At 42.3% G+C, this 14,877-nt stretch overlaps 1 protein-coding gene across 3 annotated transcripts in view; it reads right to left on the bottom strand.

Annotated features, from left to right (window-relative positions):
- Positions 1–14,877, bottom strand: part of PPP2R5D (protein phosphatase 2 regulatory subunit B'delta) — a 192,423-nt gene that overhangs the window by 24,459 nt on the left and 153,087 nt on the right. The window lies entirely within an intron of this gene.

The following is a 14,877-nucleotide window of genomic DNA, read 5'->3' as shown; positions in this document are numbered from 1 at the left end:
ATATACACATATATAATTATTATTTTTATTTATTAACTTTAACCTTTATTTTTTTTCTTTGATTTTACACTAGCAGGGAGACTGCCTGTCAGCACAGACAGTCCCCCTGCAGGCAGACAGATGGACACCTATTGTGACCATGTGGTCGCTCTGTTGAGCGATCACATGGCCACAGGGGTCCTAATTCGCTATGGGGAGACTGTCTGGGATGCAGGCAGTCTCCCCACACCGGGACCAACGCCGATCGCCGCCGGGGGAACGACGGCGATCGGGTAAGTACATAAGACCGTTAGGACGGTTCAGGACCGTCAGCGGTCGGCAATGCAAAAATGCCGATGACTGTCCTGAACCGTCCTCGGTCCTTAAGGGGTTAACCCATATGTAAACATAGCAGTTTCTCTGAAACTGCTATGTTTACAGCAGATAGGGTTAACCCTAGAGGGACCTGGAACCCAGACCACTTCATTGAGCTGAAGTGGTCTGGGTGCCTATAGTGGTCCTTTAATGTTTCTTTTTATCCAATAAAAGATTTATAAGCACATTTTACTTGCTGGTACAGTAGTGTGCATCCTTATCTTGTTGAACAATATTCCTATGAACATTCTGCTTGTCTGTATATCACTGGATTTTTGCGTTTTTAGTGTTATTGGAAATGAACAACCACATTCTTTTACTGTGTAAGATTTTTCAATAAGGGGTTGGGGATTTTTTTTTCTTTCCATAAACTGTGTTACACTATAATATGTTTCTCTGTATCTTTTAAAGGTAATTTTTAAACCTATTGGATACAAAGTATTTTATACATTTGATACAACACAGAATAAACGTAGACTACATGATACCCCATAAATCCACCGCTGTGGAGGTGGAAAGTACTTTCTGGAACTCTGCATGATAAGAATTTGATACCACCAAAATCTGCCCATATGCATTGACTTTTGGGGATTATTAGCCAAGCGCTCATTATCTTGCACTTATCCACATTAAATGTCAGTCGCCACAGCTCTAACCCTTTTTCTAGTTTACCTAAATCATTAGCCATTTATCTTATCCCTCCTGGAACAACAACCCTGTTACATATCTTAGTATCATCAGCAAAAAGACATACCTTACCATCAAGACGTTCTGCAATATCACATTGTAAAGAAGAGTGGGCCAAAATCCCTCAAAGTAGTGAAAGACTGATCAAGTCATACAGAAAATGATTACCGTATATACTCGAGTATAAGTCGACCCGAATATAAGTCGAGACCCCTAATTTTACCCAAAAAAACTGGGAAAACGTATTGACTCGAGTATAAGACTAGGGTGGGTAATGCAGCAGCTACTGGTAAATTTCTAAATAAAATTATATCCCCCCAAAATTATATTAATTGAATATTTATTTACAGTGTGTGTATATAATTAATGCAGTGTGTTTGTATGAATGCGGTGTGTGTGTGTGTATGAGTGCAGTGTGTGTGTGTATTAGTGCAGTGTGTGTGTATGAATGCAGTGTGTGTATGTATGAATGCAGTGTGTGTGTATGAATGCAGTGTGTGTGTGTATGAATGCAGTGTGTGTGTATGAATGCAGTGTGTGTGTGTATGAATGCAGTGTGTGTGTGTATGAATGCAGTGTGTGTATGTGATGCAGAGTGTGTATGTGATGCAGAGTGTGTATGTGATGCAGAGTGTGTTTGTGTGTCTGTAGCAGAGCCTTGGTGGGGGGTGGGCATTTTTTTTTTAATTATTATTATTATTTTAATATTAAAGGGAAACTCCAGTGCCAGGAAAACAATCCGTTTTCCTGGCACTGGAGGGTCCCTCTCCCTCCCACCCCCCAATCCCCAGTTGCTGAAGGGGTGAAAACCCCTTCAGTCACTTACCAGGGGCAGCGACAGGTCCCACGTCGCTGCTTCCTCCTCCCCCGCCGCTCCTCCTTCTGGTTACGTCGGCCGGTGGGCGAGACTGATCTCGCCCGCCGGCCGAGGAGACCTAATGCGCATGCGCGGCAATGCCGCGCATGCGCATTAGCGCACCCCATAGGAAAGCATTGAAAATGAATTTCAATGCTTCCCTATGGGGAATAGAGCGACGCTGGAGGTCCTCACACAGCGTGAGGACGTCCAGCGACGCTCTAGCACAGAAAACCTGTGCTATGAAGCAGGAAGTGTCCTCTAGTGGCTGTCTAATAGACAGCCACTAGGGGAGGACTTAACCCTGCAAGGTAAATATTGCAGTTTTAAAAAAACTGCAATAATTACACTTGCAGGGTTAAGGGTAGTGGGAGTTGGCACCCAGAACACTCCAATGAGCTGAAGTGGTCTGGGTGCCTGGAGTGTCCCTTTAAATTATTATGTTTTATATATTATATTTTTCTATTATTATTTTTAATATTATTAATATATTTTTATTTTATTTAAATTTTTATTTATATTTTATTCATCCCCCCTCCCTGCTTGTTAGCTGGCCAGGGAGGGGGGCTCTCATTCCCTGGTGGTCCAGTGGATGGGCTGTAGGAGGGGGGCTGGCAGAGAGCTGTTACCTTCACAGCAGCTCCTGTCAGCTCCCTTCTCTCTCCTCCGGTCGGCTCCCACAGCAAGTTTCGCGGCCGCGCAGAGTGTTGCCACGGTAACCCGTAGCAACGCTCTGACCCCGCGGCTCTCGCATTTTGTCTTTATTTTAATTTATAAAATCATGATACAGTGTCATGTGTTGTTGTCCCTTTGAGGTTCTGTTTAGCTAATTTGAAGATCTTTTAAGGAACATATGATTGTTATGTCTCGATATGTAAAACCATAGAATTTAACCCCTTAAGGAGACATGACGTGTGTGACACGTCATGATTCCCTTTTATTCCAGAAGTTTGGTCCTTAAGGGGTTAAAGAGGGTGTACTTTCTTTATCCCATTATTGTATAGGTAACCTAGCTCAAGGTAAATCAGTTTTGTAAAATGTAGAGGTTGGACAAGTACGATCAAGAGATGACTTTTTAAACTGAAAATTTCCTGTTTTTGGAAGTGTGAAAAACCCCAGAAGACAGAGAGAGAAGGAAAGAATGAGTTAATTATGGAACAAGACTAGGAGAAAGAGACTGGATAAGGTGAGATGAAATGGAATGAAGTGTTGGGTAAGAGAAAAGAAAACGTGTGGAAACTTCCACTCCCTTCATTCTACTCGAGTACCTGCTACTAAAAATAGGGGGGAAAGAAATAAAAGTTTTGAAAAGGGAGAGAAAGCTGAATTCTGGGAGGCGTTCAATGTAATTCCTAACCTGTGCTATCTTGTCAATAAAGTGACATGCAACTTCTCTGGCTTTCAGGTTAGTGGAGTGAAGTAGGGGATTATAGGTATTAAGAAGGCGTTTGGGGTTATTGGAATGGGTGCTGATAAGAAAGGTAAAGTATTCGTATTTGGAAAGGGAGAGGGTGGAGCTATAAGAATGCCGTTTTTAGGTTGGCCAATAGTGATGTTGAAGTCGCCACAGATGAGGAATGGAATACCATGAGAGGGCCAAGCAGAAAAATCACTCCTTCAATATCAGTCAGCTTGACCGGAGAGACAACAGATAAAAATTCCAAATAGTCCCATTCTTTATTAACTACGATGAAAAAGTAACATTAACAGCTGGGGTGCAAACACACAGAGAAAAAATAAATCCAACCACTTTACAAGTTTCATGCTGCAATTCCATACTTTATCACCATGATTAAGATATGAAACTGCCAAACAAGTGTCTCTTTCTTCTTTGGGAATCTCCCCTATGACAGCTTTTAACTTCTAGCTGCTCTCCAGAGTTCAACTTCTATCTTCACGGAATACATATTTGAATATAGCAGAGTAGGATTAGGAAGACTATCGAACACAGTAAAATCATAAGTTTTAAAAATAAAGATATTTAAAAACTGCTGTAACAACCTTTATCAATCTCTGGAATGCTGACCGTGAAATGGCAATTACACTGCCCATGTACTCTGTCCATTTGCAATTACCCACTCCCTATCTGTAGGAATGATAGGACCCATTGATACTTCCTTCACTGATTGGCATTTTCAGCGCACTTAAGGACATACCATCAGCTCAGGAGAAAAATTATATTCCTAAAGAGGATCCTGCAATCTTGCAAAATCCTCCATACACAACAGTGTTGTGCTCCAACACTGATGTAGGCTCCTGGTAGATGAAGTGCCAGGAGCTGAAAAGGACTTCGAGGATGGCCATCGAAATAGAAGCGGAGTACCCCCCATCTAAGGGGCATTTGACTCCTGGCAGATTTGTTGTTCTCTACAGGTTGGTAATCAATAGTGGGATAGAAATGATGGTGAGTGAGGCTATATGGAATACATTTCTTCTTGCAAAGCATATGAATGTAAAAAATGTTTATACTAAATTCAGCCCCACCGACTGCAGCATTTTGGTCCAACACAAAAACGTGAAAATGCTACGAATCAGTCCTTCAGAAGGATTGGCAGGGATTTCATGGTTCTTATAGTTACAAGTAAGAAGGGAAAGAGTGTTACTCTAAAATTTACTCTTTCTTGCCACGATCTGTATGAACAATTTAATATATATATGGACATAATAAGCAGACTCCTACTCTGCAACTGATTGGAATTCTTATGACTATTTATTCGAATATCAAGTGGACCCTGTAACATAGAAAAAAAAAATTAAGCCCAAAGTTCAAGTGGTGCATTTGTCTAAGCAGAGCCTTACAGAAAGAGAACACAAATGTGTTCCCTCATTCTCCTCTCTCTTCCTATCTTCTTTTATCTTCAGAGCCTCTTCTGGAAGTTTAGGCACCCTGATTCAAGCAGACTGCCTTTATAGGGGAAAAAACAGGAGTTTGTTTCATTGGTGCCTCCTTGTGATGTGAACATCGACGTTCTTTCAACATTGTACAATGGTGTTCTTTAGGCATTAAATGCTGGCGCGCCTGTGTATTGCGAATGCCTGTGTCTCCTAACATTCAGAGCGCAGACACCCTTTGATCCGCTTATGTGCAAATAAGGAAAGCTCTTTTCATGCCCTTGTTCAAAACAGCAGACGGGGCACAATTTAACACCAAGCCGGCATGGGTCTCTCTGTGTTGTAGCCCTGACTGCTTCATATATGAGACCAGTGGTTTGATACAACCTTGCTTTATTGCTGAACAATTACTGTATACTCAGGCTTATTAAGAAGTAATCACTACACACAGCCAGCCAGGACATGGCACTGATAGGCACATTGTGTGAGTCTGATGGAGAGCAGAGCACCTGGACTGAAAGATTAGAGCATTACTTCAGTGCAAACACCATATCCCCTAAACGGCAGCTAGCTGAATACCGGACACTGGTGGGAGCTAAAACATATGACACGATAATAGACCTTCTGTTCCCTGATAAACCAGCAAGCAAAACACTGGTGGAACTGCTAAAACTATTAGAGAATAATTTCCAGCCCAAACCACTGGAAATTACAGAAAGATTCTGCTTTTACCAACGGCAGCAGCAATCAGGGGAAGATATTACAGCATATGTGGTGGCCATTAGCAAACTGGCCTCCACCTGCTCATTTGGAGAGTACCTACCCACAGCTCTGAGGGACAAGTTTGTGTTGGGACTGAATAGTGAAACCATTCAAAAGAAACTTCTGACAGAGGAAACACTCACCCTTACACGGGCAATTCAAATTGCATCAGTCATGGAAATGGCTGTCAGGGATACTGAGGCATTGAATGCTCAGTTTTAAAAAGAAGGGGTAAAAGAGAAGGTCTTCAGAGCAGCAGTCACACCAGCTATGGCCAACTGCAAATACAGATCCTTACCCCAGCCCAAACCAGCTTGCTGGAAAAATGGGCCACCTTAGACGGATCTGTCATAGTAGGAATGTACAGGAAAAACAACGGCAGTACACCAAGAAGAAAACATACAGGGTAGAGAAATCTACCTCTTCATTCGAGTCAGACAACGACGAACCATTGCACAGTTGAACTATACATCGCCTACACTCTTCAAACCCTGCAATGATGGTAGAAGTAACTATAGAAGATAAGGGAAAAATTCCCTCTGAAGGATGTAGAATGGGTAGTCATCACGACAGATGCCAGTCAGACTAGATGGGAAGCACATCTTGGAAAACATTTTATACAAGCCTGTTCATACTCGTTATCTACCTACTAATGTCAGAGAACTTCATGCAGTTCACATGGCCTTGCTCCTATTTCAACCTGTCATTCAAGGTTGATGGATAAAATTAAGGATAGATAACAGGGATTCAGCAGCTTACATCATTGATCAGGGAGGTACAAGAAGCCTCTAACGGATGAGGGAAATTTAACCCGTCATGATCTGTGCTCAGAAGAATGTGAAAGGCTTATGTGCTGTTTATCTCCCAGGAAGGAAGAATAATATTGTAGACTTCCTCAGCAGACACAAAGTGGAGGAATCGGAATTGCATCTCTCCAGACAAATATTAAAAGAATTAGTCTGGAAGTGGGGTCTTCCCCAAGTAGACCTCATGGCTGCAGCCCAAAACATACGGGTTCCAGTCTTCATGTCAAAGAGATACCATCCCAAAATCATAGCACAGGATGCTCTTTTGGTAGACTGTCCGTTTCAGCTAGCTTGCATACTTCCTCCAATTTCTCTCATCTCATTTTCTTCTACAGAGACTAATTATAGATCAACCATGGGAAGATCTCCTTTCCCTTCTTCACGCAGAATCTCAAAGACTCAGGCTATGGGCATGGCTCTTGAAAAAACGTCCCTAATTGATCAAGCTCTCCTTGAACAGTTGTTTCCACCTTCATGTGCTCTGGAAAGGCATCTACATCCCATATGGAAATAAAATCTATGAAAAACCCATCCATACCTCAAGGTTGATTGCTCTACTATATTAGCGTTGTTAGTAATAAGATAGGTATAGATCGCATGGAGGTCTTGGAATTGGAATCTTTAGAAGAAATTTCTTTTAAATATGTCTCAAAAAAACTTTGGTTCTCTTGGCTTTAGTTTCAGCAAGAAGAATGGAAGACATAAGAGCCCTTTCGGTGGAGGAACCCTACACGTCCTTCCATCATGATAGCATTGTTCTTCATCCCAGACAGGAAGGTTTACCCATGGGGGTTTTGACAGATCACCTAAGTCAGGAGATTGTTCTTGTACTTCCAGAACACATCATCAACCTAAAGAAACAAGGTGTCATAAGCTGAATTTGAAAAGTGGTCTGTCTACATCGATAAGAAAATCTAATCAGCTCTTCCTGTTTCCTTGGGGTTCTCGTAAGGGTGAGGCCGGTTCAGTTTCTACCCTTTGTTCCTGGATAGTTTCAACAATCTCCAATGCCTACAACGCTCAAGATGTTCCGGTTACAAAAGGTAAACAAGCACATGCTACCAGATCCATTTTAACCTCATGGGCCGCAGAGTGTGGGGTTCCAGCAGAGAATATTTGTACAGCCACTAGTTGGTCATCCTTGAAGACTTTTGTCCGACATTATAAAGTAGATGTTTCCTCAACCTCTGATTCACAATTTGATCTAGCCATTTTGAATTATTTTCGTACTTAATATGGAATAACATTTTTGCAGTATGTTATTCTATCCCTGTGTGTTCCTTACTGCATGGGGATTACCCATTAGTTAAATGCTGCCATGATTAGCCAACAATATGGAAAATGTGTTCATACTTACAGTAATTTTCATTTCCTGACTAATATTCATGGCAGCATTTGGGTTTCCCACACACTTTTTTTCTTACTCATCTTGTTACTTGACTGGGGAACTACGTTATGGATCCTATTATACCTTAATTGTTTTTCTTGTCCTTTCGGCTTGAGGAAGGAGCTGACCCATTAGTTAAATGCCGGTTTTGTTTTTATTATTTGCACTTCATTATTTGTAACCAATGATTCGTCAAGCTTTTTTTCCATTTGACAACTGATTTATGTAAATGATTAATTGTAAATGATATTTGACTTAATGTATGTTTTATCGCTTTGTATAACAGTGTATAATGCATTATAAAACAATACAAATTTACAAGTGGGGGGAAAAAATATATGTGACAACCTTACAATTACTTTTTTGCTTTCCTATGGACTGTTTGAATGTGCGCGCAGCTCTTGCCGCGCATGTGCATTCGGCTCCACTCGGGAGCTGACGTCGGCGGGGGAGAAGAGGTCACCCCTTAAAACCCATTCAGCCACTTACCTTTCTCCAACGTCGGGCTCCCTCGGCGCTGGTGACCTCTCCTCCCCCTGCCGACGTTAGATCCGAATGCGCATGCGCGGCAAGAGCCGCATGTGCATTCAAACTGCCCATAGGAAAGCATTACTCAATGCTTTCCTATGGACGTCCAGCGTCTTCTCACGGTGAGTTTTACAGTGAGAATTGCGGAAGCGCCTCTAGCGGCTGTCAGTGAGACAGCCACTAGAGGCTGGATTAACCCTCAGTGAAACATATGTTTTCAGCTGCAGGGTTAAAACTAGAGGGACCTGGCACCCATACCACTTTATTGAGCGGATCCTTAGAAATCCATAGGAAAGGGATTTGAGTTCAAAAGATGTAGCGGCTAGGGCAGAGGTTTTGTAGAAAGGGGCCAGGGCAGAGGTTTTGCATAAATGCGACATTTTTGTAGAAGGGGGCCAGGGCAGGGGTTTTGTAGAAAGGGGCTGGTGAGAAACTTCTAGAAAACTCCTCCCCTGCCCCTTTCTACAAAGCCCCTGGTCTCGCCCCTTCTAGAAAACCCCTGCCCTTCGCCCTTCATATAAAAACCCTGCACCCCGATCACATAAATTTCATACACTCCCTACACATAAAAAACCCTGCACATCCCCCTTAATTAAAAAAAAAAAAAGCAAAAACCTGCACAACCCACCTTAATTAAAAAAAATCATGCAAACCCTTAATAAAAACCCTGCACACCCCCTTAATAAAAAACAAAAATCTGCAGTGCACATCCTCCCTTAATAAATAAAATACTGCAACCCCCTTAATAAAAAAACAACCTGCACCCCCCTTTAATTAAACATACCCCCTCTAAATAAACTTCCCCCGTGCTGCACCCCCTTTAATTAATCCACATCCCCTTTAATTAATCCACAACCCCTCTAATTAATCCACAACCCCTCTAATTAATCCACCCCCCTCTAATTAATCCACCCCCTCTAATTAATCCACCCCCCCTCTAATTAATCCACCCCCTCTAATTAATACACCCCCCTCTAATTAATACACACCCCTCTAATTAATACACACCCCTCTAATTAATACACCCCCTCTAATTAATACACCCCCTCTAATTAATACACCCCCCTTTAATTATTTCAGCCCCTCTAATTAATCCACCCCCCTCTAATTAATCCACCCCCTCTAATTAATACACCCCCCTCTAATTAATACACCCCCTCTAATGAATCCATCCCCTCTAATTAATACACCCCCCTCTAATTAATACACCCCCTCTAATTAATACACCCCCTCTAATGAATCCACCCCCTCTAATGAATCCACCCCCCCTAATGAATCCACCCCCCCTAATTAATCCACCCCCCCTAATTAATCCACCCCCTCTAATTAATCCACCTCCTCTAATTAATCCACCCCCTCTAATTAATCCACCCCCTCTAATTAATCCACCCCCTCTAATTAATCCACCCCCCTCTAATTAATACACCCCCCTCTAATTAATACACCCCCCCTTTAATGAATCCACCCCCCTCTAATTAATCCACCCCCTCTAATTAATCCACCCCCTCTAATTAATACACCCCCTCTAATTAATACACCCCCCTCTAATTAATACACCCCCCTCTAATTAATCCACCCCCTCTAATTAATCCACCCCCTCTAATTAATCCACCCCCCTCTAATTAATACACCCCCTCTAATTAATACACCCCCTCTAATTAATACACCCCCCTTTAATTATTTCAGCCCCTCTAATTAATCCACCCCCTCTAATTAATCCACCTCCTCTAATTAATCCACCCCCCTCTAATTAATCCACCCCCCTCTAATTAATCCACCCCCCTCTAATTAATCCACCCCCTCTAATTAATACACCCCCTCTAATTAATACACCCCCCTTAATTAATACACCCCCTCTAATTAATACACCCCACTTTAATTATTTCAGCCCCTCTAATTAATCCACCCCCCTCTAATTAATCCACCCCCCTCTAATTAATACACCCCCCTCTAATTAATACACCCCCTCTAATTAATCCACCCCCCTCTAATTAATCCACCCCCCTCTAATTAATCCACCCCCCTCTAATTAATCCACCCCCCTCTAATTAATCCACCCCCTCTAATTAATCCACCTCCTCTAATTAATCCACCCCCCTCTAATTAATCCACCCCCTCTAATTAATACACCCCCTCTAATTAATACACCCCCTTAATTAATACACCCCCTCTAATAAATACACCCCACTTTAATTATTTCAGCCCCTCTAATTAATCCACCCCCCTCTAATTAATCCACCCCCTCTAATTAATACACCCCCCTCTAATTAATACACCCCCTCTAATTAATACACCCCCTCTAATTAATACACCCCCTCTAATTAATCCACCCCCTCTAATTAATCCACCCCCTCTAATTAATCCACCCCCCTCTAATTAATCCACCCCCTCTAATTAATCCACCTCCTCTAATTAATACACCCCCCTCTAATTAATACACCCCCCTCTAATTAATACACCCCCCTCTAATTAATACACCCCCTCTAATTAATACACCCCCTCTAATTAATACACCCCCTCTAATAAATACACCCCACTTTAATTATTTCAGCCCCTCTAATTAATCCACCCCCCTCTAATTAATCCACCCCCTCTAATTAATCCACCCCCTCTAATTAATACACCCCCTCTAATTAATACACCCCCACTAATTAATACACCCCCTCTAATTAATACACCCCCCCTCTAATTAATCCACCCCCTCTAATTAATCCACCCCCCTCTAATTAATACACCCCCTCTAATTAATACACCCCCCTCTAATTAATACACCCCCCTCTAATTAATACACCCCCCTCTAATTAATACACCCCCTCTAATTAATACACCCCCCTCTAATTAATACACCCCCCTCTAATTAATACACCCCCCTCTAATTAATCCACCCCCTCTAATTAATCCACCCCCTCTAATTAATCCACCCCCTCTAATTAATCCACCCCCCTCTAATTAATACACCCCCTCTAATTAATACACCCCCCTCTAATTAATACACCCCCCTCTAATTAATACACCCCCTCTAATTAATACACCCCCCTCTAATTAATACACCCCCCTCTAATTAATACACCCCCCTCTAATTAATCCACCCCCCTCTAATTAATACACCCCCCCTTTAATGAATCCACCCCCTCTAATTAATACACCCCCCTTAATGAATCCACCCCCTCTAATGAATCCACCCCCTCTAATTAATCCACCCCCTCTAATCCACCCCCTCTAATTAATACACCCCCCTCTAATTAATCCACCCCCCTATAATTAATCCACCCCCCTCTAATTAATACACCCCCTCTAATTAATACACCCCCTCTAATTAATCCACCCCCCTCTAATTAATACACCCCCCCTTTAATGAATCCACCCCCCCTCTAATTAATACACCCCCCTCTAATTAATACACCCCCTCTAATTAATCCACCCCCCTCTAATTAATCCACCCCCCCTTTAATGAATCCACCCCCTCTAATTAATGCACCCCCCCTCTAATTAATACACCCCCTTTAATGAATCCACCCCCTCTAATTAATCCACCCCCCCCTAATTAATCCACCCCCCTCTAATTAATCCACCCCCCTCTAATTAATACACCCCCTCTAATTAATCCACCCCCCTCTAATTAATCCACCCCCTCTAATTAATCCACCCCCCTCTAATTAATCCACCCCCCTCTAATTAATACACCCCCCTCTAATTAATACACCCCCCTCTAATTAATCCACCCCCTCTAATTAATCCACCCCCCTCTAATTAATCCACCCCACCTCTAATTAATCCACCCCCCCTCTAATTAATCCACCCCCCCTCTAATTAATCCACCCCCCTCTAATACACCCCCCCTTTAATGAATTCACCCCCCTCTAATTAATCCACCCCCCTCTAATTAATACACCCCCCCTTTAATGAATCCACCCCCCTCTAATTAATCCACCCCCCTCTAATTAATCCACCCGCTCTAATTAATCCACCCCCCTCTAATTAATCGACCCCCCCTCTAATTAATACACCCCCCCTTTAATGAATCCACCCCCCTCTAATTAATACACCCCCCTCTAATTAATACACCCCCCCTCTAATTAATCCACCCGCTCTAATTAATCCACCCCCCCTTTAATGAATCCACCCCTCTAATTAATCCACCCCCCTCTAATTAATACACCCCCTCTAATTAATACACCCCCCCTCTAATTAATCCACCCGCTCTAATTAATCCACCCCCCTCTAATTAATCCACCCCCCTCTAATTAATCCACCCCCCCTCTAATTAATACACCCCCCCTTTAATGAATCCACCCCCCTCTAATTAATACACCCCCTCTAATTAATACACCCCCCTCTAATTAATCCACACGCTCTAATTAATCCACCCGCTCTAATTAATCCACCCCCCCTTTAATGAATCCACCCCCCTCTAATTAATCCACCCCTCTAATTAATCCACCCCCCACTAATTAATCCACCCCCCCCTTTAATGAATCCACCCCCCTCTAATTAATCCACCCCCTCTAATTAATCCACCCCCCTCTAATTAATCCACCCCCCCTCTAATTAATACACCCCCCCTTTAATGAATCCACCCCCCTCTAATTAATACACCCCCCCTTTAATGAATCCACCCCCTCTAATTAATACACCCGCTCTAATTAATACACCCCCCTCTAATTATAGACCTGTGAGCTTAACTTCTGTGGCTGGTAAAATATTTGAAAGGTTATTAAGGGATAATATTCAAGAATTCCTTGAGAAGAATATGGTTATCAGCAAAAATCAGCACGGTTTTATGAAGCACAGGTCATGTCAAACTAACTTGATTGCGTTCTACGAAGAAGTAAGTAGAAGTATAGATCAGGGTGTTGCAGTGGATGTGATCTATTTGGATTTTGCCAAGGCATTTGATACAGTTCCACACAAAAGATTAGTGTTCAAACTCAAGGAAATCGGTCTCGATGAAAATGCTTGTTCTTGGGTAGAACATTGGCTTAAAAACAGAATACAAAGAGTTGTCGTTAATGGTAAATTTTCAAGCTGGACAGAGGTGGCAAGTGGTGTCCCTCAGGGGTCTGTTCTGGGACCCCTTCTATTTAACATTTTTATAAATGATCTTGAAGACAGCATTGAAAGTCATGTTTCAGTGTTTGCAGATGACACAAAACTTTGTAAAATAATACAATGTGAGCAAGATATTACTTTGCTGCAGAAGGATTTAGATAGACTGGGGGACTGGGCACTCAAATGGCAGATGAAATTTAATGTTGAAAAATGCAAAGTTATGCACTTCGGCGTAAAGAATACACAAGCAACGTATACCCTTAATGGAAGCGAATTAGGGATAACAACACACGAAAAGGACTTGGGAATTGTTATAGACAACAAACTATGCAACAATGTGCAATGTCAATCAGCAGTGGCCAAGGCCAGTAAGGTATTGTCATGCATGAAAAAGGGCATTCATTCTCGGGACGAGAATATCATTTTGCCTCTCTATAAATCACTGGTAAGACCACATATTGAATATGCTGTGCAATTTTGGGCACCTGTTCTAAAGAAGGATATCATGGCACTAGAAAAAGTGCAGAGGCGGGCTACAAAATTAATAAAAGGAATGGAACATATCAGCTATGAAGAAAGGTTAACAAATTTAAACCTATTTAGTTTAGAAAAACGTCGCCTGAGAGGGGATATGATAACATTATACAAATATATTCGGGGCCAATACAAACCATTGTGTGGAAATCTATTCACAAACCGGACTTTACATAGGACACGAGGCCATGCGTTTAGACTGGAAGAAAGAAGATTTCGTCTAAGGCAAAGGAAAGGTTTTTTTACTGTAAGAACAATCAGGATGTGGAATTCTCTGCCTGAAGAAGTGGTTTTATCAGAGTCCATACAGATGTTCAAACAGCTACTAGATGCATACTTGCAAAGACAGAATATTCAAGGATATAATCTTTCAATGTAGGGTAATAACTGCTTGATTCAAGGATATATCTGACTGCCATTCTGGGGTCAAGAAGGAATTTTTTGTCCTAGCTTGTTGCAAAATTGTGCTTCAAACTGGGTTTTTTTCTTTTCTTTTGGATCAACAGCAAAAAACAGGTGTGAGGAAGGCTGAACTTGATGGACGCAAGTCTCTTTTCAGCTATCTAACTATGTAACTATGTAATTAATACACCCGCTCTAATTAATCCACCCCCTCTAATTAATCCACCCCCCTCTAATTAATCCACCCCCCTCTAATGAACCCACCCCCCTCTAATGAACCCACCCCCCTCTAATTAATACACCCCCCTCTAATTAATCCACCCCCCCTTTAATGAACCCACCCCCCTCTAATTAATACACCCCCCCTCTAATTAATACACCCGCTCTAATTAATCCACCCCCCTCTAATTAATCCACCCCCCTCTAATTAATCCACCCCCCTCTAATTAATACACCCCCCCTTTAATGAACCCACCCCCCTCTAATTAATACACCCCCCCTTTAATTAATTCAGCCCCAGACATAAGATAACTACTTTATACTTACATTTTGATGATGCCTTGCTTGCCCGCCGAGTCCGACCACTGGGTGCCTCACCGCCCGGAAATGGATCCTTCCGCTGAAGATCCGTGAAGGCGGACTGACGGCGCTGCGCACGTCATCATCACGTTGCGCGACGC

This window comes from Pelobates fuscus, chromosome 2 (genome assembly GCF_036172605.1).
Source record: "Pelobates fuscus isolate aPelFus1 chromosome 2, aPelFus1.pri, whole genome shotgun sequence".
Taxonomy (NCBI): domain Eukaryota; kingdom Metazoa; phylum Chordata; class Amphibia; order Anura; family Pelobatidae; genus Pelobates; species Pelobates fuscus.
Note: the sequence above shows the minus strand (reverse complement) of the source record. Positions and strands in the feature narration are given on the sequence as shown.